The 7,442-nt window shown below is 42.8% G+C and overlaps 1 long non-coding RNA gene across 2 annotated transcripts; it reads right to left on the bottom strand.

The window, feature by feature from the left end:
* Positions 1-1,650: 1,650 nt before the first annotated feature.
* LOC140010478 (uncharacterized) lies at positions 1,651-5,285 on the bottom strand. 2 transcript variants are annotated; one of them, XR_011817772.1, is made up of 3 exons: positions 5,133-5,285; positions 3,648-3,732; positions 1,651-2,446 (listed from the first exon to the last, which is right to left on the bottom strand). It is a non-coding gene; the product is annotated as an uncharacterized lncRNA (long non-coding RNA). The 2 variants fall into 2 exon arrangements; XR_011817771.1 differs by lacking the exon at positions 1,651-2,446 and adding an exon at positions 2,770-3,017.
* Between the last annotated feature and the right edge of the window lie 2,157 nt (positions 5,286-7,442).

Raw genomic sequence — 7,442 nt, 5'->3', positions numbered from 1 at the left:
AAGTGGTAGAGGCTAACTTTCCTTGTACATCTAATTGCAATGTAGGCTCACCCGATATGCACAAGTCAACCTTTTTCGTACTGCAGTCCAAACGTGCATAATATTTAGCTAGCCAATCCATACCTAATATGAGATCATACCCCTTAAGAGTTAATTCTATTAAATCCACCGACAACTTTCGTTCCCCTATCCACACGTCACAACCTTTGTACATTTTATTAGCAAGGATGCTCTTATTGGTAATGGGAGTCTTTATTTCTAAATCATATGGCAACTTCTCTGCCTTAATGTCTATATGTGCCATGAATGCAGGACTCACAAAGGAGTGGGTAGCACCAGGATCTATTAACACACTTGCGGTACGCCGAAATATAGAAAGCGTACCTTCGATGACTGCCGAAGGGTCAGTCACCTCCTGATGTCCCATGGCATAGACCCTCGCAGGTACCTTCGGTCGATTGCCCGCTACATTTGCTGGCTTGGGCGCGCTTCCCTCTGCCCGTGAGGTGCCTCTTTCAGCCCGCAGATTCGGGCATTGAGCAATCAGGTGTTCGGTACTACCACACTTATAGCACCTCCTGACTGCACTATTCTTCCAGCAATTTTCGGCGGTATGATTGCCTCCACAAAAACTACAGGTCTGTCTCGTCCCGGTAGTTGTTCCTCTTCTTTGACCACCTCTCTGGGGCCCTCGCTCTGCTTGCCCTCTTCCGGCATTTCCCTGGTTTGAAGTCCCCGCCGGTCGTGGACCTCCTGCTCCTCTACCCATTTTAGTGGGCGGCTCATTCCTCGAGCTTTGTCCAGCATTAAAGTTTCCAGTGCCCGGATGCCTTCTCTTTTTATCATGAAATGCCTTTACTTGACCCCGGGCTGTCTCAACCCTATGCGCTTTTTCTAACACCTGATTAAAAGTATCTAACTGAGCGGCCGCCAACGCCTCTTGGATCTCAACGTTCAACCCTTGAACAAAGCGGCGGATCCGCTTTTGTTCTGTTGACACCAAATCCGGAGCAAAACGAGACAATTTAGTGAATCGGGTCTCGTATTCTGCAACACTTAGCGCCCCTTGGCGCAGGCGAATGAAATCATCCTCCCGTTTCTCCTGTACCATCGGCGAAAGGTATTTCTCATTAAATTCCCTGGTAAAGTTAATCCAGGTCCAGGGGGTCCGCTCTCGTTCCCATTTTGCTTTTACCACGTTCCACCATGCTCGGGCGGGTCCTTCGAATTGAAAGGTAGCGAACGATACTTGTCGTTCCTCCGCATATCCCTAGGCGACGAAAATATCCAGTATACGCTCCAGCCAGCCCTCCGCCAGGTCAGGGCTGGGTCCTCCTATAAATTTAGGGGGTGCAAATTTTTGGAACCGCTCTAAAGCACGGTCCTCCCCCTCATGATTCCCTCGACTACTCCCAGGATTTTCGGAGTTGTTCCCCTGACCCTGGCCCTGTTGGGCGACCATACGCTCAAGTAAATCAGCCATTCGCTGGATGGCTGTGGCTACCTGGTCATTCTCGAGCTCATTTTCTCCCTCGGGGTTTCGTCCTCGCCCCCTACCTCTACCCCGGCCACCGGAGTCCATTTTAAGTTCAAAAAGCTAAAAGGGAAAAAAAATAGAAGTGAATTACAAAAAACATGAAACACAAAATATTCCGTAAAATGGAGAGCAAACGCTTATATATACCAGCCAAAACAATATGTACACACATATACAAATGCACGTCAAAACTATACAAGTTACCCGACATCCGGTTGGGGCAAAACCCATTATATACAAGAGCACCTCGGCTCCCAAAAACTAGCAGATCAAATCCAGATACAAAAGATGGATAGGTAGAACAAGAGTCACATAGGCGGCCCTAAAGCGTCTCCCCTAGGGCCCAATCCCCAACCGAGCCCAAAGTATCGGCATCCTCCATTGGCTCCGAGCCGGTGGCTCCGGGTGGCAGCTCCGCGACCACATCTAGCACAATCTCACAGTCGGCTATTACGCCCCAGACCCGCTCCCGTAGCTGCCTCTTCATGGCGAAGAGGTGTAGGTGCGTGTCGTGCAACTGACGACGGAAAAAATCCGTCCTCTCCTCCTCATCCCTAAGGCTCTGTTCCATCTCCCTAAGGTGTATAGCCTGGCCGTGGGTCATTCCCCTGGCCTCCTCAAGCTGCCTGGTCAGGCGATCAACTGCCTTCCCCAGGCGGCGCCTCTCGTCATCCACCGCCAGAACAACCTCATCTGGATAACCATAGGTGAGACAACACTCACAGGGTCGGTGTGACATCCGACCAAAGGGTGAATATAGAGCATAGGGCTCCCCCAGTCTCCTCTGGTAACGAATCACCCGTCTACGCGTGACCTGGTTCACCGGGCCCCCTGCACTCAGAGGTCTAGATACTGGTCCAGGTCTCACGCCGCTGGGTCCCGTACCACTCGAACTGCCCGGTTCCATATCTGCAAAATATTAATTCGTCAGTATACCGGCTTTTCAGCTTAAAATATTTTACTCATCTTAAAAGAATCAAAGATACTTAATGTCCATCGCGTATATCTCGATTACCCAAATCCTCTAACCTAGGCGCTCTGATACCACCTGTGACGACCCCACCGCACCCAGAGTCGTACCAAAGGGTTTGGCGGACCGCCTGCCTAGCTCACGCCAGGACTCACTCACTTACATTAATTTCAGAGATAACATCACTATTGGACAACTGAACATTTACTCTAAGTACATCTCCAACCAGTGTAAAACATAAATTTGTCCAATAAAAGAATCATAATACCAAAAGATACTATTCACATTTATACATCTCCAAACGTACCATTTACAATATATACATCTTCAAAAGGGATATTCCAGTCCACTACATCACACAAAAGCGAATACTAAAACCACAAAGTGGATCTTACACAGAGTCCTAACTCTAACTGTGAGAAAAACATCCTAGAAAGTCCAACTAGTATAATTTCAAAGGTAAATTCTAGGGTTACAACTCTCGTGAAGTGTGATCCCCGCGTACGACCCCTGTTAAGGAAATAACAAAGAAAAATGGTAAGTTTAAAGCTTAGTAAGCAAGCAGGGGCAAAATGGTAATTTTGCATCAAGTCAGATATTTATGCCACAAATACATCAAAGTCAAAGCAAAGTAACAAAACAATTCAAGGATACGGATTGGCTCCAAAGCCAAGTCATTCGCCACGCGTGACCACCTGTCGACCCTCCGTCGACCACAAGGAATGGTCCGTAGAACTCCACTTTCTTCCTCCGACCACCTTACGCCCACTCTAGCCAGTATCCATACACACACAAATGGCTCAAGCTTTGAATCGTATTCGAATTGCATTCACAAAATTGGTGATCTTAAGGATAGTTTGGACTAACTTCGACCAAGCCCTAACTAGCTCGAATAGTCCGTCTGGCCTTTAGATCGGGCCCACTCATAGTTTCACATCACACACACACAAAAGGTCATTCCAAGCCACATGCTTCAGGGATTCAGTCCCAATACAGTTCACATATCATAATTCATATCTATTGCAAATACAAATTAGGGTTTAAGTCGAGTGAGATAAAGTACACGCTCGCCTAAGCACCCTTATATCACACACAATTCATATTGGTCACATTTAACACATAAACGCCCCAGTTACTTACTTAGAGTACAAAAGTAGACAAAAACGGCACTGGGTCAAACTCAACCGTCAGTGGGTCCCACCGTCTCCAAGCATTTCGTTACCGTCTGTGACAGAAGGTCAAGTCATAACATTGCTCAAACAGGTATCCAAATGCATACGAATAAGGAAAACAGCAAATGCGACCCATACGCGCGCGGAAATGGAAAACGGAAACGGAAATGGAAACGGAAACGGAAACTTGTCCGTTTTGGCGTCAAGAACTGTTTTGAACACAATGTAGGTTACGATTTTCGGATCAAGGCGTATAAGATACCGTCGCGAAGCTAAGGAGAAAAGCTATAACTTTCATGAAGACACTTCCATCCAGTTCTGAACGGAATGAGGTCATAAGTATGAAACAACGTGCCAGGAGTTCGCACGTTTAGATGACAGACAGGGTCTAGTGGAAGAACCATAACTCACAACTCACAGACCCAAATCAAGAAATTTCAAAAGCATTGGAAAGCTAAGACATAAGGCTAAAACTTTTATGTTTTGGCCAAGACTTGGATCAACTCAAAACCAAACGAAAAGTGGGTGTCAAAATACCTGTCAGAACTGCCCAGTGTTCCAGGGAGTTCTGACACACGATCTTATTTTGGCTCTAACTGGAGCTACGAAGCTCGGATTTGGACGCACTTTATACCGTTTTGAATTTGAAACAGAGCTCCACAGTTCTTATGAAGACATCACCACCCAGTTTCATCATTATCCATGCGAACTGAGCATGGTCAGAAGCTAAGCTACAAAACGTGGTCAAACCAGAATTCGTAAATTAAGTGAGGGTTTCAGCTATAACTCAGCCTACACACCTCCGTTTGACCTGAAATTTTGTAGGCTCAACAAGAACTTAATAAGCTACAATTTCTCTGAAGGACTCAGGTTCAAATTCTGATCAGAATTGGGTCAAAAGTCGTTGCAAACAGGCTGCTCAAATGGTCCAGCAAAACAGGTTCCGAAAAAAAAAACAGTAAACTTTGCCGATTTACTGGTATTTATAGGGAAGGAATTTGGAACTGATTTTTATACCAGAGATAGTTCTGTGAAGCTAATTTATAATGCTACAAACGGCATCCCAATCCGAGTTTTCTAGCCCAAGATATAGTCGCTCTACCAAAACTGATTTCAGTCCCCTGTTTTATCCGAAGAGACTGAGTTTGTGGCATGTGGTTCCATTTTTTTTTTTTTGATTCCCAAATTAGTCTTGATTGCTCAAGAGCTTATCAATCAAACAAGTACACCTAGTATCCAGCATGCATAGCAACATATATAGCCAAAATTTAGGCAAGAATCATCATAAAATTGGCATAGAAATTGAACTGCAAAGCTGGAAAATCACGAACTGCTCATATGCATGTTTATAATAGGATTTCTTTTTTTGTTTTTCAGCAGGGGTACTTGATTTCCTAGATATATAAGATGTGTAAATGAATTATAAATGAAATAGGTGTATAGCTCATGGTACCTTTTAAAAAGCAGTAAAGTGCAAGAAAAATTCCACCAGATGTGCAGCAAAAATCCAGCTCTCAACCGAATTGGTTTTGGCCAGTTTTGTGTGCAATTTTTGTAGTAAGTGAGCTGATAGTTTCTTGCTAGTTTCGGTGAAGATGAGAAGATTGCCAAAGTGTTTACTACGCCTGGATGTCTGGTATTATAGTAGCCTAAGCTAGCATGACAAGGATTGGAGTTTTGCCAACTCAATGGCTTGGAAAATTGACAAGTGTTCCCACCCACTTTATCATGCTTTGGCTGGGCAAAAATCATGAAGATTCAAGGCTTTCCAACCTTGATATTCTCGGCCAAGCTGACCAGAATCAGAGTAAGTGTTTTCTTTTTGGCTAAATATAGTAAAGGACTAAAGTGCAATTTCGGTATTCATCGTTTGGTCCTTGAATCTTAAACGGTTTTCATCTTTGCTCCTCACAAGTTTTCTAGCATATTTTGCTAGGTGAATGAGCATCAAATTGGGACCTAAACCTCGGTAGTAGGAGTGGATTTATAGCTAGAATTTTGCATAACTCAAGTGGCGTTTAAATTTTCAATCTGTTATAGAAATTCACTTATGCATTTATTTTAACCATTCATTTGTTATATGTAATTTTCTAACATCTAAGCAATTAAAATAAAAGGATTCATAACATACATATAATTAATTAATTTTTTTGAGTTATCACAATACAAAAAGAAACTAGAGTTTTCTACTAAATTCGTACAAAATAGAACAAAATGCCCTTAATATCACGTGATATTGAAATCAGAGGCTAACCGGGATCTCACACCTTGTCCCTCCAGTGGTAATACTCGAGTATACCGAAACGGTGGCCCAGGGTTCCAACCTACCCGACCGAGCCCAGTCCTGGCTCGAGTAGGTCAGTAACCAAGGGCAGGGCCCAAGTTCAGCTTAGAGCTTACAACATGCACAGGTAACCAAGTAATTCGACAAAAGGTAAACTTCATCATTTGAGTAGGTCGAGTGAGGTAAAGTGCACACTCGCCTAATAATGATGGACAGCTTCATATAACATGTGATTGATGACAATCAAGTAATCAAGTAGGTACTTAGCACGTAAGCAATACAAGTTGATTTCATGGGAGCATGTAATTCACGGATATCGAATAGTCATGTAGATTGGAAATCATGTGAGCAAATAGTCAAGTAATCAAGTAGTCATGTGGTTGGTAAACGGTTGACGGTTAACGGTTGACGGTTAACGGTTAAGTAGTGACGGTTAATTGACAGGCATTTGTCATATGAATAGGCCATCATTGGCCGTTATCCCATTTTTACCATGTGAGAGTCGAGGAGATTCACTCCAACGACGTATGCAACCTTAGCATACCAAGTCATGTTATTCGAGCATTTCCAAGCATGAGTTAGTCTTCTCAAAAGAGAACGAGTGCGATAAAGTATACACTCGACTCCATTTCTCAAAATCAAGTAGGCTAAATAAACAATCTAGCAAGTTAAGCATGTATCGAGTTCATATGGTCATTTGATATGGTTAATCATTTAACCAATTCATGTAGATATACAATGCAAGTATACATTCCTTAAATAGGCATGAGTATGGTAAATACTTAACACTTAATAATCATGAAATAAGCGTGTCCTAGACTTATTCAATTACGTATTCCTATATGGAACACTCACCTAGTCAAAACAAGCGAGTAGTTTTCAAACAAGCGTTTAGGTGTCCGCTCCGAGTTCCTCTTGGAGATTCCCTCGAGTGCCTGAGTAAACAATAATCAAGTACGACTCAATATCACTACAAATCTCTAATTATCGAGGAAGATTGTACGCTACTGCAATCTAAGGAAATCTTATGAAAATGAATCTCAATTACTCGTAAATCGAGGTTCAAGAGTAAAGTTTTAAAGTCTAAAGAGAGAGACTAACATTTTCCATGAAATCGAGTTCAAAATGTTCAATCGGTATTGTCGCGCCCCATTTTTTGATGAAATGAATAAATGGTTTAAAAATGTATTTTTTGATTCAATTTGTGATTTGGAAAATGAATTATGATTTAAAAGAAAAATGGGTCTAAATGGGGGGTTGAGAATGCGACGATTTGACCCAAAATTATAGTTTAAAAAGGGTTTTTGAAAAAATGGGAGTCGCCACTTGGTAATGAGTTAAGGTGTACCAAGTCACCTAAAAATGAATTTTTTAGGAAAAAGTTGTAAAACCCCTTTTAAACGACTCCTAGTCCACGTAAACCAATGAAAAAGGTTCGGGAGTCACATTTGACGAAGGGGAAGGCAAGGATAAAAATCC

This window comes from Coffea arabica, chromosome 7c (assembly GCF_036785885.1).
Source record: "Coffea arabica cultivar ET-39 chromosome 7c, Coffea Arabica ET-39 HiFi, whole genome shotgun sequence".
Taxonomy (NCBI): Eukaryota; Viridiplantae; Streptophyta; class Magnoliopsida; order Gentianales; family Rubiaceae; genus Coffea; species Coffea arabica.
Note: the sequence above shows the minus strand (reverse complement) of the source record. Positions and strands in the feature narration are given on the sequence as shown.